Source organism: Euprymna scolopes, chromosome 44 (genome assembly GCF_053919585.1).
Source record: "Euprymna scolopes isolate OS-2025 chromosome 44, ASM5391958v1, whole genome shotgun sequence".
NCBI lineage: Eukaryota > Metazoa > Mollusca > Cephalopoda > Sepiida > Sepiolidae > Euprymna > Euprymna scolopes.
Window position 1 is genome coordinate 42132465 of NC_136525.1, and position 20000 is coordinate 42152464.

Sequence of the window (20000 nt, forward strand, 5' to 3'; positions counted from 1 at the left end):
TAATGAAATTTGGAATATAGAGTTTTATTATTTATTTGTTATATGCTCTGTAATTACATTGAGGTTTATAAATTAGGGATTGGTATAAATAAAAGGTGAAAAATAATTGAAAAAGAAAACCATATTTTCACAGAAATATATATATGAGAGAGGGGGGGTATAAAAAAAGATATACTGTCTTCTAATTGATATGTGCCAGTGATTGCAACCATATAAACGTTTTTATATATGTCGATGTGTCTAATTTAGGTCAACTATGTAAGCATAGTTTGACGTCACGGGATAAGTATAGATTTAAAAAGTTAAACCGGCTTCCTTGTAGTAGATTAAACAGTCGTAATGCCACTTGCAACAAAATATAGGTGTACTTTGTTATAACCTTTATGCGATGCATCAGCTGATACAAACAAACACACACACACACACACACACACACACACACACACACACACACACACACACGTATATCTGTGGACCGTCCGGACGTGTTGCTAGAATCATGTCTTCGACTAGCGTGCGATTCTATCTTTCAAAAAAGGGATGGCAGGTGAATTAGGGTGTCCATAAAGTCACTGAAGGATTTTGAACTTAAATAGATTCTTTATTTTGGAGGATATCTTTCTGTAATTTTAACACAATTTAACTAAGATATTGGGAAATTAAAAAAAAAAAAACTAAATAAATAATAATGCAAAATTGAAAGAATCTTTATTTATAATGTCTTTTAAATGTTGCCCATTTTCAGCTTTGGATATTTGTACTCTTTCCAAAACATTATTCATCAGATTGCAGAATCTCTGGATTGCGATTTAATTCTCTTATTTCGTTCCGGATGTTTTCTTTCAATTCTTGCGAGGTTTGGTGTTTAACGTTTCGAGGTCTGCCAGTTCGCATAAATAAAGATTGGTTGAATTTTTTTTTTCTTTTTCTTTTTTTTTAATTCCCAATGTCTTAGTCAAAAGTGTTAAAATTACGAAAAGATATCAAATCATATCACCTGCCATCCCCTTTTTAAAAGATGGAATCGCCTGATAATCAAAGACATGATTCTAGCAAGCAAAAAAAAAGGGTTAATATGCCGTAAAACAAAACAATCAAACCAAACATCATGAATAAATATTTGAAGATAAAAAAAACTTGAAACATAGACTCTTTCTAAAATTACTACATTTGGCATTAAATAAAACGAAAAAGGTTGATATGCCGTAAAACAAAACAATAAAACAAACTCCATGAATAAATAAAAAAACAAAAAAAATTTGAAACATAAAACTTGTTTTTTTGGGGTTTTTTTTTTTTATTATTGGATTCAGCATTAAATGGCCCGAAAGGGTTGATATGCCGCAAACGACCAATCCCATGACTAGTGCAAATGAATATTTGCCATTCAGATGGTTGAAAGTTTTTTGTAGTTGTTTTTTTTATTTTGTGTGTGTGTGTGTGTGTGTGTGTGTGTGTGTGTGTGTGTTTGTTTGTTTGTTGTTGTTGTTGTTTTTTTACTTGTTAGTTTTGTTTGTTTTTTAAATACTTATGTAGCAATGTATCTTTGAAAATGTCGCGTAATGTTTTGTTTATTCAGGGTCACTTGAAATGTGACGCCAGGTAGAAAAAGAATCTTCATATTTATCACGGGTGGCATAAATATGGGGAAGGAGTGAATAACTGCCACACTGCTAACTATGACAACATACAAAGAAATTGGCGATTTCCTGTTATCTATCTCTGTCTCTCCATCTACCGTCTTCCTTCTTTCTTTATCTCTCTCCCTCTCTCTCTCTCTCTCTCTCTCTCTCTGTCCCCCCTCTCTTCAACTCTTTCTCTCTCAATTTCTCTTTCTCTGTCACTCCGTCTTTGCCACTCTTCCTTTTTCTCTATCTCTTTCACTGTCTCTTTCTCTCTTTCTTTTCCCCCATCTCTCTCTCTCTTCCCCATTTCTCTCTCTTTCCCTCTCTCCCACTCCCCTTTCTTTCTCCCTCTAATCCCTCTTGGTCATTGCCTTTCTTTTTCTTTGTCGCTCCCAGCATATTTCTCTCTCTCTCTCTCTCTCTCTCTCTCTCTCTCTCTCTCTCTCTCTCTCTCTCTCTCTGCCACTCTCTCTTGGCCATTGTCTTTCTTTCTTTTTGTCCCTTCCACTGTCTCTCTCTCCCTATTCTCTTTCTTTCACTCTCCCTCTTCTTTCTAACTTTGCCACTCCCCCCTCTCTCTTTCAATCCCGCTTGGCCATTGTTTTTCTTTCTCTTCGTTCCTTCCATTGTCTCTCTCTTTCTTTATTGTTCTTTCACTTCCAGTCTCTCTCAGCTACTTTCTCTCCCACCTTCTCTCTTCAATTTTTCTCTTTTCCCTATCACTACCTCCTTCTATATATCTATCTTTTTCTCTCTTCTCTCTCTACCTGCCAACCCCTCTCTCTCTCGCTCCCTTACTCTCCCACTTCTCTCTCACTGTCTTTTTGCTGGTTATGCTCTCTAAGTTTATCTCTCTGCCACCCCCTTCTCTGACTTTCTCTTTCTTTCTCTCTAACACTACATCTCTCTCTCTCTCTCTCTCTCTCTCCTACTGCTTTTATCTTCTGCTCTGTTTTAATCACATTCACTCTCTACCACTCCCTCTCTCTCTCCTTTTTTTACAACTCCTTTTCTCTCACTGTCTCTCTCTTTCTCTCTTTGCTTTTCTCTACCTCTTTCTCTCTCCCACGTTCTCCCTCTCTTATTCCCTCTCTCCCACTCCCACTCTTTCTCTGCATCTATTATTTTGCTGCAAGCAAAGTTGTGCCTGTGTTGAAAACGAAAATTTCCACATAAAATTAGATCAAGTAGAAAATCAGAAATTTCCACTAGAAATCTAAGAGTAGGAATTTAATCTGATGTGTACAGGAAATGACGTCATGATGGGAAGTAGATATGGCAAAGAAGTCAGTAAAATCTTTCTCTTGTGTTTTGAACGTCAAATCGAGAGAGCATACGTTTAGAACTCCTTCATTCAAGCCTCCAGGTGTACCGTTGTCCGAGAACCAAGAGTGTGCAATTTCAGTCGCAAAGGAGACCAAGACAGAAAACAGGAAATAACTCCAACTCAATTATTTTTTGTAGCAACTTTTATTTCCTCATTCTCTTTTGAACACTGCGATGTATCTCACGTGATTGTCTTCTCAAGCGTCCTTCGCACCTCACACATGATCGCGAACGTTATCCACATCTCACTCAACATCTTGAACATTATCTTGTCTTCCATGTAATCGTTCTCTTTTTTTTTTATAGTCTTTTTTTCCTTTCTCAGTGACGTCATTCCAAATACCTTTACATCTGTGCTATGTTACACAGGGGATGGCCAGGAAAAGATTGATAATTTACAACTGTCTAAATCGGGGGTCTCCAAACTATGGCCTGCAGACCAGATCCAGCTCACCAAAGTCTTTAATCTGGCCCGCGGAGCACTTATGGAAAACGCAAAAATATTCAGGATTTTTTTTTTTAATTAAAAATTTTTAAAAATGGAAATGCATGAAAGTAATGGTTTAACAATTTGTTCGGAAAATGATTAAAAGAACGAGGTTTTGGAGAATCAGTTTCACTAAAAAGCAAAGCTAATGAACAAGACAGTATAAAACACGTCAAGATCATTTTTTTTTTTTTATTTTATGATAAGCAGTGACTATATGGAAAAAAAAAAAAATGTAGAGAATAATCTTCTAAACCAGAAGCCTCCAAACTATGGTCCGAGAGCCAGATCCGGACCAAAGTCTTGAATCTAACCAGCAATGCTATTATCTAAAACTTAAAAAAAAGGCAACAACGAACCACGTCGAGAGGATGTGGAAAGGAAGCAAAACAGCGAAACAAGAATGCGGGATCAACCGGGAGTTCCTGGGTACATATTTACTTGAATTTATGTGCAGACTAAAAAATTCGGAAACAATCCTTTTGTCTCCATCATAAATCCCATTTCCGAAAGCTACCCAGTTGGGGGGGGGGCTTCCTTCCATTTCCTCTAGCCCCATCTCCTCCCTCTTTGCCGTGGATGGCCGTTCAACAGTCGACATGGGCCAGATCCAGACAAAAGTTTTTAATCTGACCAGCGATGCTATTTTAGAAAACTTAAAAATTTTCAGAAAAATCTGAAAAATGTAATTTGTAAAAAAGAGTGTGGTGGTTTTTCTTTTTGTTCAGAAAATAATTTTAAAAATTGAGGTTTTGGAGAACCAGTTTCACTAAAAAGCAAAACAGTACAAAACACAAGGTTAATTTATTTATTTATTTATTTATTTTTTTTAGACCGCATAGCAAAAAAGTCAGTCTGTTCAAAAAGTTTGGAGACCCCTGATCTATATGAACCTGCTATAAAGCAATTCCTTGATAAGTGGTGACACATAACTAAAAAAAAAACAAGAAAGAAAAAAAATCAGTCCAACAGTGACTTTATTGCTGTCAGACTGAGGTATAATTCTGTTTCATTCTAAGAGGCCCACCATCCCAGGCTTTACCCTCTCTTGGAGAAGGGGCCAGTTTATTGCCCTTGTGGGGAAGCAAGTAAGTAGGAATTGCTAATATGAAACATTTTCAAATAATCACCTAAAAATAAAAATCAGAAGAGGAATAACTCATTTTTTTTTTTCAGCTTTAACTTCAGTTTTTGGCTTTATGCCAACAGGGGTTTCTCAGGGATATTTTATAGGCCAAAGTGCACTGATCTTAGAATGCTAGCTTTTCAAAATCACACCTGACTTTGTATCTAGCCTCCTCGCAAGAAGATAAATAATCTTTATCCCTACTATTATATAAAAGGAACTTTGTCTGTGTGTCTGTGAGTTTGTTCTGGGCTGATTTCAATGAAATTTCACACGAAAGTAGTTTATGTGCCTGGCAGTGTTCTTGTAGATTTTGTATCAGAATGTCTTCAATAATATAATCAATAATCGAAAAAATCTGATGAAAGAAGGAACAGACGATTTTGACCAAAGTTAACACCTTACACAGCCTAACATCCCAAGTGCATTTGAGAAGTTTTATTACCACACAAGCCCAAAAACTCGACATATAAAAACAACAATAGGTTCTTTGATATGACAGAGGCGCGTTTGAAATGAATATTTCTTTTTAGAGTACAATTTAAGCAGGATACTTGACTTTTGCATGTTAAACTTTAATTCAAGTCATTTATATATAAAAAAATAATTTTATAAAAGCAACAGTAATTTCTCTACAGTGCAATGTAAACTACAATGTATTGTGAACTAAGTCACTGTGAGAGGCATGTGAAGGTTCCTCCCGGTGCACCGTGATGGATCCCCAACAAGAACAGGCAATCAATCGATTTGATTGAAAAATTGGTGATTTCATCAATTTTGATGACAATAAAAAACATCCGTTGATCATCATTCAATCCCGGGCAACATTGTATCACCCTGCTAGTATATGTATATATTAATATATTTGTATGTAATAGATTCACTTGTAAAATAATTAACCGATCATTATTGATTTTGAAATGCAGCTACTAGGTGTAATGGATTGTAATGTGGGCTATATTTAGTTTAATTTAGTTTCATGCCAAGGGGATAAAAAGGAGGTGGGAACTTTTTATACGAATTCAGATATCTCATATTTGTGTGAAATTTTAGCAATAGGTATTAAACATCGATTAATAAATATTTCCAAAAATTTCAGTTTCTTAGAAGCATTTTAAAGTTAGATTATTGCGGAAAAAATAGTGGAAGATTAGGAATTTAAGCTGACATGTAAAGAAAGTCACGTCATAAGCAGAAGTTGACGAGGCCAGTAAAATATGAAAGTCAGAGACTATTTGAACAAGATGGGCACCAAGGCAGTTCCTCACCCTCCCTATACTCCAGACCTTGCTCCCTGTGACTTTTTGCTTATTCCCGTAGCTCAAGGAAAACCTTGGATGCTGTTGTTATGAGATTATTGTAAGCTGTAAGACTAAGAAGAAAAGGAGGTGAAAAAAGCAGATGCTTTAGTCAGATTGCCCACGCAACTTGTGACGTCTTTTATACGTATGTGGAGATCGTGAGATTGCAAAAATGTTGACGTAAAAACTGCCCCCCTTCTTGGAAGCTCTTTTTGTAATTCATATCTATCTATCTATCTATCTATATATATATATATATATATATATATATATATATATATATATATAAATAAGAGAAAATGTGTGTGTGTGCATTTCTCTACCAAATAACTCTGTCAATTTTCAGTCTACGAATTCAAGATTTGACATAAGGAGTATTGAGATTTGAGAAAATCTTTTTAATCAATTTTCGGCCAGACATTTGGCTGTCAAGGGGTCAAAGTTCAATGATTTGACATTTGAGAACTCTACAAAACTCCTCCGACAATTTGGGGTCTAAACACTTTAAATTTTAGATGTAGGTTACTTGGACAAGGATCAAACTCTTTAATTTGATTTGAGCCCAAAACAGTCAAAAAAATTAATGTTTTTCACCAATTTTTGGATATTTGTCGTATGAGAGATAGATATTTCTAACAATACCAATTTTGTCAGTGTTCGTTGTGTGTGTCGAAAGATTTTGGGAGACATACAAACACACATTTTGCCTTTTATGTATATAGACTAGCAGGGGTCGTAGGCAGGCAGACTCGAACCCGTAATGCGAAGGAAGAAAAGAAAAAAAATGTGATGTTTTAGCGTCTTAGGGTCATAAAGACGATTGTCGCAACTGGAAGCCAGGAACGTTGAAATTAAGCTTAGTCAATCGAAAAGGAAACAATGACTTGCAAAAATGGTGACACAAAAACCGACCCCTCCTTGTAAAAAACTGGCCAGTTGAGGGTGAAGGAATTAATATTTTTGGCCAATTTTTCGATATTGGTCGTCCAAGACATCTAGCTTCAAAATGATACTGATTTTGTCAGGAGCTGTCACCTCTGTCGAAAGTTTTTGTGAGACATAGAAACACACACACACATATTTTCGCTTTTATATATATAGATAGACTAGCCTGGGTACTTGGCGTCGCCCAGGTGTTCGGAAGTGTGTGTTGAGCAAAAGAAAGAAAAAAAAAGTGGTAGTAGGCAGGCAGGCTCGAACCCGTACCACGAAGGAGGAAAAGAATGTGAAAAAAAGAAAACCTGACGTCTTTGTCGTTGCGTCCATTGCCAAACTGGAAGTGGCAAAGGTTTAAATTAATCGAAAACAGGGGATGACTTTCGAAAATATCGGCAATATTGTAGAAAAGTGCCCAGTTGAGGGTGAAGTAATTAATGGTTTTACCCAATTTTTCGATGTTTGTCGTCCGAAGGGTCGAGCTTCAAAACGATACCAATCTCATGAAAATCCGTACACACACATAGATATATTCACGTATACACAAGTAGATATATCCGTTCGCATATATACACTCACATTCACGTGTATACACACATGGGCAACGTCACTTCCCCTTTCAAAGGAAATTATAATATTTACTATTAAAAAAAAAAAACAAGAAAACACTTAATATAAAAAACAACAAAACATTTACGATTTTAAAAAAAAAGTTAACAAATTTTTTCTTTTAATTTAAGACAATTTTTCTCTCCTTTTTTTATATTTTATTCGTACTTTTTTTAATATTCTCACTAAATCTGAAAAAAAGATTTTGCTTATTTTTACAAAGAGTTTTAGCAAAATAAAAAGAAAAAAACAGAAGTAATCTGTCGTGCCCAAATTTGTCGTGCCTAAATTTCACATGAATACAGAATTACCAGGAGCAATTTGTCGTGCCTTAATTTGTCGTGTCTAAATAGCAAACAAATAGAGAATCGCCAGAGGCAATTTATCATGCCTAAATTTGCCGTACCTAAATTGTCGTGCCTAAATATCACCCGAATAGAGAATCAGCAGGAGCTGTCCTGCCTTGTCGTAATTTGTTGTGCATAAATAGTAAAATCATTGTCTAAATATGGATTTAGACAAGCCCGTTCCACAGCAGACATCCTCACTGTGATCTCTGAACGTATATACCATTCACTGGACAAAGCGGGGGAAGGCAGAGCGGTAGCTCTAGATATATCTAAGGCTTTTGACAGGGTATGGCATGAGGGTCTCCTCAGTAAAATCAGATCATACGGTATCACTGGTAGAATACTTAACATAATTAAATCCTTCTTAGATAAGAGAAAAATCCAGGTAGTCCTCGACGGTCGCACATCTAAACAATATGATATAAATGCGGGAGTGCCCCAGGGTTCTATCCTTGGACCTCTATTGTTCCTGATATTCATAAATGACCTCCCCGACAACATTGCCTCTGAGATGGGTATATATGCTGATGACACTACACTCTATGGCAGACACGACAGGAAGACGAATGAACACATTTCTAAAGAAATGGCAGAAACACTAGAGGAAGACCTCCAATCTGTAGTGGAATGGGGACAAAAGTGGTTGGTCGCGTTCAATGCTGCCAAGACTAAACTAGTTTCATTCAATAATTACAAGAAACCCTCTCTACCACCCATAGCAATGGCCAACGACTCTTTATCTGAGAGTCCATCTTTAAAACTCCTTGGCCTAACGTTCACAGGAAACATGAGTTGGAACAATTACATTGAAGGCATTGCCAGGGCCGCTGCAAGAAAGGTAGGCTCTCTCTACTGTGCTAGAAAACTACTAACACCCGAAAGTATCCTGTACCTCTATAAGGCCACCATTCGCCCATGTATGGAGTATTGCTGCCACATCTGGGCTGGTGCATCTGCTACTAGTCTCTCGCTCCTTGACAAGGTCCAAAAGAGAGTCGCAAACCTGATAGGCCCTGAACTGGCATCTAAGCTTCAGCCTCTGTCCCATCGACGAAATGTTGCATCCCTCTGCCTTTTCTACAAGTATTTTAGTGGTGAATGCTCTGACGAACTGCAATCACTTGTGCCCCCACGACGCGAGCACCCTCGACAAACCCGACAGGCTACTAGATCCCACCCCCACACTGTAGAGATCCCTAGATGTAAAAGATCTTTTTACTCCAATAGTTTCTTCCCCAGAACCGCAAGACTCTGGAATTCCATTCCAGGTCCCTGCTTCCCCAACAGTACTGACGTGCAGAAGTTCAAGTGTAACGTGAACCGACACCTTGCTGCCCAAATCCCTACATAGTACCCCAGTAGTTGTTTCCCCTGATAGTAGCCCCCTACACCAAAGTGGCAATTTGCCTTGTTTGGGGTGAAAATGTAATAAAAAAAAATAAAAAAAAAAATTTAAAAAAAAAAAAGGCAGGGTGCGGATATGATCACGTCTCAAGAAAATCCCAAATGTCAAATTCTATATAAAGCTTGTGTTTTTGAATTCTCCGATTGAAGGAATACAGTCAAAAGGATCTGTTAATGTCTGTGATAAATATTGGGTGGAAACGCGGGATTTGTTTGTTAGTGGCGGGGGGGGGGCGGGGGGGTGTTATAGCACGTTTAAAGACGACATTTAGTGTCAAATTTCTGTATTAAGTTCGGGTATGAATTCTCCGGATTAAATTTTTGTAATTGAACCAGATTAGGGTGGAGATATACACATGCTGACACGATGACGTGCGTGTGGGTAAAATGAGAGAAGGACCTGAAAAAGATAGGTAGGTAGGTAGAGAGAGAGAGAGAGAGAGAGAGAGAAAGAGAGAGAGAGAGAGAGAGAGAGAGAGAGAGAGAAAGAGCTTGGATAATAAAGAAGGTGGGTTTGAATAAGAGAGAGAGTGGAAGAGACTAAATGAGATAAAGATATTGAAAACGAAAGAGAGATTGAAAACTAAAAGAGAGCAGATTTAAGAGAGAATTAGAGCTAGAAAGAGAGAAAATAAGGTTTTGAGAGAGAGGAACTAAGAGAGAGGGAGGAAGGGAGGGTTTTAGAAAGAGAGAAAATAAGGTTTTGAGAGAGGAACTAAGAGAGAGGGAGGAAGGGAGGGTTTTAGAAAGAGAGAAAATAAGGTTTTGAGAGAGGAACTAAGAGAGAGGGAGGAAGGGAGGGTTTTAGAAAGAGAGAAAATAAGGTTTTGAGAGAGAGGAACTAAGAGAGAGGGAGGAAGGGAGGGTTTTAGAAAGAGAGAAAATAAGGTTTTGAGAGAGAGGAACTAAGAGAGAGGGAGGAAGGGAGGGTTTTAGAAAGAGAGAAAATAAGGTTTTGAGAGAGGAACTAAGAGAGAGGGAGGAAGGGAGGGTTTTAGAAAGAGAGAAAATAAGGTTTTGAGAGAGAGGAACTAAGAGAGAGGGAGGAAGGGAGGGTTTTAGAAAGAGAGAAAATAAGGTTTTGAGAGAGAGGAACTAAGAGAGAGGGAGGAAGGGAGGGTTTTAGAAAGAGAGAAAATAAGGTTTTGAGAGAGGAACTAAGAGAGAGGGAGGAAGGGAGGGTTTTAGAAAGAGAGAAAATAAGGTTTTGAGAGAGAGGAACTAAGAGAGAGGGAGGAAGGGAGGGTTTTAGAAAGAGAGAAAATAAGGTTTTGAGAGAGAGGAACTAAGAGAGAGGGAGGAAGGGAGGGTTTTAGAAAGAGAGAAAATAAGGTTTTGAGAGAGGAACTAAGAGAGAGGGAGGAAGGGAGGGTTTTAGAAAGAGAGAAAATAAGGTTTTGAGAGAGAGGAACTAAGAGAGAGGGAGGAAGGGAGGGTTTTAGAAAGAGAGAAAATAAGGTTTTGAGAGAGGAACTAAGAGAGAGGGAGGAAGGGAGGGTTTTAGAAAGAGAGAAAATAAGGTTTTGAGAGAGAGGAACTAAGAGAGAGGGAGGAAGGGAGGGTTTTAGAAAAAGAGAAAATAAGGTTTTGAGAGAGGAACTAAGAGAGGGGGAGGAAGGGAGGGTTTTAGAAAGAGAGAAAATAAGGTTTTGAGAGAGGAACTAAGAGAGAGGGAGGAAGGGAGGGTTTTAGAAAGAGAGAAAATAAGGTTTTGAGAGAGAGAAACTAAGAGAGAGGGAGGGAGGTTTTTTTAGAGAGAGAGAAAAAGTATAACGTGCATGAAGGAAGAACGGATGTACATAAATCAATTTAAGCCACGAAAAACAAAGACAGAATCGTTAGGAAATAACCTCCAGACCATAGAGGAACGGAATAGCAAATGGATGGTAAAATTTAATACTAGTAAAACTAAGCTGCTCTCCTTTAACAATTATAAGACGCCTCTCCAACCATCGATACTCATGACAAATAACACCCTACCTAAGAATTCTTCCTTAAAACTCCTCGGCTTAACATTCACGGGCAACATGAACTGGAACAAATACATAGAGGACATTGCAAAGGCTGCTGCAAAGAAGGTGGGTTCCCTCTATCGAGCTAGAAGACTACTCATAATACCTGAGAGTATCCTGTACCTCTACAAGGCCTCTATTCGCCTATGCATGGAGTATTGTTGCCACATCTGGGCTGGTTCATCTACCATTAGCTTCTCTCTCTTGGATAGGGTCCCAAAAAAAGAGTTTTCAATCTAATATATCCCACTTTGTCAACTAAGCTCCAACCTCTGTCCCATCGCCACAATGTTGCATCTCTGTGTCTGTTTTACAAATATTTTAATGGAATGCGCTCTGATGATCTTGTTGCACTTGTGCCCTCTCGGCATGCGTATCCCTGACAAACCCACTTAGCAACAAAATCTCACCTCTTCACTGTTGAGGCTCCTAAATGCCAGAAAGCTTTCTATTCTAATAGTTTCTTCCCTCGAACTCCTTTTCTGCTACCTGCTTCCTTGATTGTGCTGATATGAAGAAGATTAAATGTAATGTACCTATTTACTATGCCTCCCCACGGGACAGAGTTAGACACCAGGGTCGTTTTTTAACGTGGAGAAAAGGTACAAAAATAAAAATTGTCTCAGTCGTGAAGGATTTCTCCTCCACCGAAAGAGAACAAGAAATAGAAGTGCAGCATCTGAAGAACAGATACTACACTTTGATCATGTCCCGAGATTAAATGTAATGTAAACCAACATCTTGTTAATCTTTCCTAGGTATCGCCTCAATAGTAGCCCCTTATGTCCAAGTGGTGATATGCCTTATTTGGGGTGAACGTGAGTAATAAAAAAAAAAAAAAAAGAAAAAAAAAAGGAAAATTTTAGAAAGAGAGAGAGGGGGAAAAAGTTTAGGAAGTAGAGAGAGAGAGAGAGCGAGTGTGTGTGTGTGTGTGTGTGTGTGTGTGTGTGTGTGTGTGTGTGTGTTGGGAATAAAAGAGAGAGGGTGAAAGGCAAAGAGAGACAGGGAGTTTAAGAAAGAAAATAAGAGGAGAAGACCGAAAATAAGAGAGAGAGAGAGAGAGAGAGAGATTGAGAAAGAAAAAGAGAGCGAGTTTAAGAGAGAAAGCAAAAGAGAGAATTAGAGAAAGAATAAGAAAGAGAATAAGAGAGAGAGGAAAACATGGAAGATAGAGAGAGATGAAACCTGGGAAATAAAGAGCGGGGGTTTAGAATAGAGATTGAGGAATAAAGAGAGGGTATGGTTAAAGAAGAAAAGTTTGAGAGAGAAAGTGTGAGAAAATGAGATTGTAAGAGAAAGGAAGAGAGAGAGAGAGAGAGAGAGAGAGAGAGAGAGAGAGAACATTTGGGGGAAATAGAGAGAGGGGGAAAATTAAGGAATAAAGAGAGGGGTGGAATAAAAGAGAGCTTGGGAAAAAAAGAAAGGGGGAGTTTAAGAGAGAAAATAAGAAAAAAGAGAGAAAATTGGAGAGAAAGAGACATTGGGAAACTAAAATAACGTCAGTTTAAAAAAGAAAGAAAGAAAAAAGAATTAGAGAAAGAAAGAAAGAGAGGGTCTAAGAAAAAGAGAGAGAGTTTGAGAGAGAAAACTTAAGAGAGAGAGAGAGAGAAAGAGAAAATGGGACACTGGAGAAAGAAAAACAGGAAGTCTAGTTTAGCGGTATAAAATAATGATTTTTTTTTTTTTTTTTTTTTTTGCAAAGAAAATATGAATGAAAACAAGAAAAAAAAATTTATGAATGAAATTAGAATGTGTATTTTATTACAACAGCGGAAATAAAAAACGAATAATCCTGTAGTAATTATGTAAGGAAACTGGTTTTAAAAATATAGCAAATCACATAAAAAGAAAACGAATAGCTTAAAAAACTGAAAGAAAAAAGAAAGCAAATTGTAATTTTTCATTATTTTTTATTTTTTTTTCTGATGAAAAACGGCCTCGTTTTGATTTTGACGCCGATCCGGCTGTTTACTGGTTCTGAAAATATAACAAATAAACCCTGACTAAATATTCAAAATCACATTGTATTCGAGTCCCAAATAAGATCTCCTCGGTATGGCTAACCCATACTGACTTTTATGAAGAGTGGTGCACCTTCTCCAAGTGATGTAACCTCAAGTAACGGCACAATGCTAGATACTCCACCAGACTAGGTGAATTCTTGTCCTGGAATCCAGTAAGACAAAGAAACCACAAGAAAGATATAGTATAACATATTTAAATGGTCAATTGGGGGGAAGATAATTATGTTCTCAACTTCTTTACTAACTCGGTGTTTGAGGGGTTAACTGAATATTTGAATATCTATGTATCTCATATAGAGATCAAGTATTAGCCCCAAAAAGGGGCTCTTTGATTTCTAAGAAGTTCGACAGAAATAAAATGAAACAATAAAAGCAAATATATAACGGACGGAGGCTGAAGAGAGTCTAGCATAAGCGAACAGATATTATCCGCTTTGTTTGGATTTGAAACCGACGGTATCGATGTTGTTTTGATCTTCTGTAATACATAAATAAATAAATATCACGCTCTTTCTTTTAAATTTTCTCTTCCACTAACTTTACCCCCCCCCACACACACACACACGCACACACACATCATACACGTGTGTGTATTATAATTCCACAATAACAATCATATATCACAACACGTGTTGTATCATACCATGTATCTCTTTGGCGTTACGATCGTTTCATAACCATTCGGACAAGTTTCAACTGTATCTCGTTAAAAGATATTCCAAAAATGGCTAATCTTCAGACACAAAATACAAATATAATCTATATATATATAAAAGGCAAAATGAGTATGTATGTATGTATGTATGTATGTTCGCTTTTTGTGTATCTCTGCAAAAGCTTTTTTCCGAGGCCTTCTCGGGGGGGGGGGAGGTCATTCTTAAAACTTTTTATATCACGTCTAAATAGTAATATCTACGTCTTAACAACGGGGTCACCTTTCTATTTAATTTGCCCGACTTTTACCAGCTCGCTACGTCTTCAAAAAGCGAAAAGCGGGGGAAACAGTAATGGCTTGCAGCGCAAAACTAGGTCAAATATCACGCCACTTCCTCGCACCTGTATATTCCAGTTTATAAACCTTAACTGAACATACTAATCAATTTCTCTCCTTCCTGGCCAAGATGGTTAGGTGGCTGGCTTTTTTTTCCTTTCGTTTCCACCTTCGCGTCAAGGATTCGGGGATTCAATCCTACCTTCCGACCAAAACTTTTTTTTTCTTTTACACCTCCAAACACCCGGCCAACATTTTTTTTAACACACACACCTACAAACACCCGGACAACGCCAGGTACCCCCTGCTAGTCTATCTATATATATAAAAGGCAAAATGTGTGTGATTATTTCGTGTATGTCTTCAAAAGGCTTCTTTCGTACACGCTCCCGGGGTCGTTACTATCGTTTAAAACTGTGTATATAGGTCCTATATCATAATATCTAGGAATTAGGAAAGCGCGTAGCGTATAGATTTATTTACGTCGATTTTTACAAAATTATTGTTATTTTGGCTTCTCGCGTGTTTATGGGCTTTTTAGTATAAATAAAATGAAACTAAACTCAAACGGACGTGCCCGCGGCAATGCGCCGGGAACAGACGCTTACGCTGCGTGACTTCTATTTGACCTTCTTAATTAGGTCAAATGGAAGCAGCAAAGTTAACTTTTATTACGCACACCTGTTTTTATAGCTATAGTTAGATAAAACACGTCTATGCTGTATGTCGCGGTGGCCCAATGGTAACATCGCACTTTTTTTTTTTCACACATTAATTTCCAACTCAAGGGTACGGGTTCGATTCTCATACTCACCTACCAAAACATTTTTTTATTATTATTTTATTTTATTTTTATTAACCCCCCCCCCCCCCCTCGGAGTTTTGATTTACCTCAAGACACCCGGGCTTCGCCGGGTACCCCCCCCCCGCTAGTATATATATAAAGGCCAAAGTGCGCGCGAGCGTTTGTGTATGTCCACAAAAGGCTTTTTGGATGGGGCGTCACATGTTGGTTAGATTCCGTGAGAAGTTTTCACATACTTCCCAGATCCTAATATCTCAGATTCACAAACGGACATCGTCTTTATCTCTTTTTTGATCAAGTTAAGCAAAATTCACACCATGCCGTCATTTCGGGTGTTTGTTTGGCTTTATCGTATAAAGCAAAACTATTCAAACGCAAACAACAGCTCGACGGCCTGGTGGCCGGCACTGCACCAAAATGAGATTAGTTCTCGGTCAATCAAGGGAGAAACCTTTCTATACTGAGAAAATTTAATTTTTAAGCAAATTGTGTTATATTTTATAGGAAAACAAATATCAACAGAAAGTGCCAAGCTTACCTGGCCCCTGGCCAGTTTTAAAAACAACGTTTATTTCTGCGCATGCATGGTGACTCCTATGATTCTTAAATTAATTACCAACTCATTGAATACACTATACTCTTTGGCCTAATGGTAGTGAGGAAGACTAATTACCCTACATTTTTGAGTTCGATCCCACCTCTCTATCTTTTTTTTAAATTTTTTTTATTTAATTCACTATCCTTTTTGGCCTAATGGTTAGCATAGGAAACTAATCACCCACATCTCTCTTTCTCTCTCTCTCTCTCTCTCTCTCTCTCTCTCTCTCGCTGTCTCTCTCTCTTTTTTTATTTTAATCATATGGAAGCCATTCTTTACATTGCTTCGTCCTTGTGCCAATATCCTCCACCCAGGCAACGCTGAGTACCCCTGCTAGTACATATATAAAAGCACACACCATTTGTTTATTTACAAGCAGCGAATCTCACCTCTCCATTCTTTATTCACACTCAACAGAGCTAAAATCGAGGTTAATAACGATTAAGAAAAAATATATGAGATGGGACAAGTGGACTAAAAAAAAAAAACGGGGAAAGAATCAGATAGAAACTACATTAAGTCCAAAATGATTTTTTTCTGTTTGCAAAGAGAAGGTCTCAAGGACTTAATATAGGTAGTTTCTAAACTTTCTAAATCAAAGGGAGAGTGTAAGCTGCTCAAAACGTAGAACAAGTCGACACTGAAGTCTAAAGCACAGACACAGTTATGTAAGTGCTCACAGATGGCTGAACTATAGGTATTTTTTTTTACATAGGCATCACCACATTATCAAGGCCAAGAGGCCACTCAAGGATAAGGGTTAAAGAGTGTACAGTAGAAATTAGACAATATAGTAATCATTAGTAATGAAAATTTGGTAAATTTGATAACTTATATGGAACGGCTCATCAAGAACTTATTTACTTTAGACTTGAACACAACCATATTGTAGTCAGCCGGAAAGCAGGAAAATGGAAGACAATTCCACAGGCGTGCAGTTCTAAGAAAGAAGCTTTGTTCATGGAATCTACGTTTAGGTTTAGGCACAGATAAAGAGTGGGGGGGGAATTATTGATAGTGTTTTCAACTAGATGGGTATTTCTTGTGAAAGTTTGGCGAGGGGGGACCATAGATTGAAGCTCAGTCGAACACTTTCCATGAAAATAACGATACATCAGTCTACAAATGATGTAAGGAAATTATGCAAAACCTCTGATGGTGCATAATTTTGCATGTCGAATCTTTGACGAGACGTGTTGTTTGAGACGGGAATCCAAAGTTTGTTATGTCCGCCCAACGTAGTGCATTCCACAACTACATTGAAATAAATAAACAATAGAATTATTGGGGTGGAGGTATCTTTTCGGATAAAAGACAGCATAGGTCTTATGAAAAAATAAAAAAAACAATACAAAGACTCAACGCAAAATAACACGAACAGCCAGTAAAATTTGTTTGGCAAATCGGTCACTAATGTTGCCTAGCCAAGCTAAACGAAGATAAACAGGACATCTATCTACTGAAGTTTCTGTACTATAAAGCTGAACGTCTGTGTGTGTGTGTGTGTGTGTGTGTGTGTGTGTGTGTGTGTGTGTGTGTGTGTGTGTGTGTCTGGTCACGAATAGGCTTCTATATGGTTGACTATTTTAAAAAACTGATTACATATAATGATAGATGTATCGAGGATCAGGAATGGGTATGTTTGATCTAGCAGAACGGTGGTTCATAAAAATATGGTGGGGCCTGCGTTCGCACCTGGCCCCCAAAGTATGAAAATAAAAAATGAAAAAAATAATACCTTTACAAGGGTTTTTGATATAAATGTACATAAGAATACTTTGATCAGTATGTTTCAACTTGAATAGGGATGGTATAATAAAATTGTGGGGTCTGCGTTCGCGCCTGTACTCCATGGAAATATGGCACAAACTTTAACAAAGACTTTTCATATCTATTTGCGTAAGTATACTTTAATAATTATGTTTCAGTTTGAAGAAATATGGTATAATAAAATTATGGGGTGTTCATTTGCGCCTGACCTCCATAGAATGTAAATACGTCACAAAGTTTAACAAGGCTTTTTAAAAGGGGTGAGGGTCCACAATAACACCTTAACTTTAATCTTAATTCACGTCAGCTTTTATTTATTTTTTGGAGTTGAATCATATTTTGTCGAATAAATTCACCTCATAAATTCACGTTCTTATTAAAGTGAAAGCCAAAAAAAAAAAGTCAGAACTTTAGACAATTCTCAACACAAATTTTGCATAACTCTGTTTTTTTCCTTCTCCACTTGCACGTGGCACTCTTTCGAAAATGGATAAATAGATAAATAATAAAAAATAAGAACGTTACTTGTTATCATGTCAAAAGAAGGAAAAAATCCTGCTCACGTGATTACGTGTCTTTTTAAAAACATTTGCATAACCTTTTTATTTTTATTCATATATCTGTTTAAGCTTTTTTTTTTTTGTTAGTGTACTAGAAGGAATTCAGTTGAGTACCCTTTCTGCGTGTTCTTTACATTACAATAGTACAACCCTCAATTCGACGGCATAATACTACACTGTTCAATACTGTAAAACTGAAACGAAGCTGTTCTGCTTGAAAAGCGCGCCGTTTTCTTATTCATATTTATATCGATTCTTTGCTTTAAAAAACTAAAGTAATTACGTGTTTACTTTTTTAATATCCCATTTTGCTGTTTCGGATTATTTTACTAAAGTAAGTAAAGCTTCATTATTTTTCAAAACTGTTTTTGTTTCTTTGTTTTTCGATATTTCGTCGATATTATTTAGTAAGAGTGTTTAGTAGAAAAGCCAACAAACGACTACCCGAAAAAATAAATATGCAAGAAATAAATGTTACCATAGTAAATAAAAGTTCAGTTCATGTTTTCTTTTGTTTTGAAATAGTTTTTAATGCCCTTTACTTGAAATAATTTCAGCGAACCGAAATTAAAACGAAATTTCAGGCGATAACTACTTAAATGAATTTTTATATAAACTACACGTGCCATAATCGAATATTCTTCAAGCACAAGATAACGGAAAACATTAAAATACGTTTATAAATATTTCTTATGTTGACGGAACTCTCTTAAATTGTTAACACAGAATGCTCAGGCGCCCCTCCTTCAAATTGAAAACGGGGCTAAGAATGGAAACAAAGCTGATATAAAAAAAATATATTTTCGCGAAAATTATCTTTACTTTCATCATATTTTGCTTAGGGTGAAATTTTTGAGTATCAAAACTATCTCTTTACAACCCCCTCCTTTTCATAACCTATCATACTTTCATCAATCACAGTCCATTTTCTGTAGGCTGTTTTTGAACCCAGTCAACGACGGGTACTTCTGCTAGTGTGTATATATATATATATATATATATATATATATATATATATATATATATATATACATACACACACACACACACACACATCTGATGCTTTTTCAAGGATTCTGTAGGCTGTTTTTGAACCCAGTCAACGACGGGTACTTCTGCTAGTGTGTGTATATATATATATATATATATATATATATATATATATATATATATATATATATATATATATATATATATACACACACACACATATCTGATGCTTTTTCAAGAATTCATTCACATGAAAAAAAAAAATAAGGAAAAATTTGCATGATGTACGTACCCGTGACGGAAGAAAGAAAATATCATGTGCCAAAAACCACGTAAATTAAACAAGTAGTGTTTTTGTTTTTTAATAAAACAACAAGCAAATTTTATTGTTAACTAAGAGCGACACCTTCTTGCAAACAGTCTAAAGGAATAAGGAAGATAACTATAAATAATTTAAACTTGCGAGATTTTCGAAAGCCATTTTTAACGTTTAAATTCGCTGAAAAATGATTTTCTTTACAAGAATAAAACTAGTTGATCAATTTTCGTGATTTTTGGAATACGATATTTTCTTTCCGACACGAGCACCTACATCCTAAATATTTTTCTTTGTTATTTTTCTTGATTTATTTTTATTTATTTATTTTTTATTTTTTATTTATTTATTTATTTTTTCATGCAGAGGGGAGGGATACGAGTCCTGGAAAAACAGCAATCAACATGCCCCCCTCTCTCTCTCTCTCTCTCTCTCTCTCTCTCTCTCTCTCTCTCTCTCTCTCTCTTACAGGGGCCAGTCAAAACATTATCCAACGAGCCGATACACCACCACTAGGTGTATCAGAATTTTTGACACCCCTAACACGAAACTGCGAATAAAATATAAAAAACACGTAATTTCTCTTTTTAAAGTAGGTTGTTTATTTTCTTTATGGAATATACTTCCAAAATAAACTATTAAAGTTGTTTAAAAAATAATAGAAATTTTATTTTTTTATTTTTTAAAAAACAATATTTACAAAGTGCCTGCGCGCGTTCATGCAGCCATGTTTTTTACGTAATGAAATCAGTTGAATTTTACGAGTTAAA

At 36.6% G+C, this 20000-nt stretch overlaps 1 protein-coding gene and 1 long non-coding RNA gene across 7 annotated transcripts in view; both read left to right on the plus strand.

Moving 5' to 3' along the window:
* Positions 1-20000, plus strand: part of LOC145268811 (EVI5-like protein) — a 663419-nt gene that overhangs the window by 474709 nt on the left and 168710 nt on the right. The gene's annotated exons all lie outside the window — the stretch shown is intronic.
* Positions 1919-16090, plus strand: LOC145268810 (uncharacterized). Its single transcript, XR_013864930.1, has 2 exons — positions 1919-9585; positions 9622-16090. It is a non-coding gene; the product is annotated as an uncharacterized LOC145268810 (long non-coding RNA).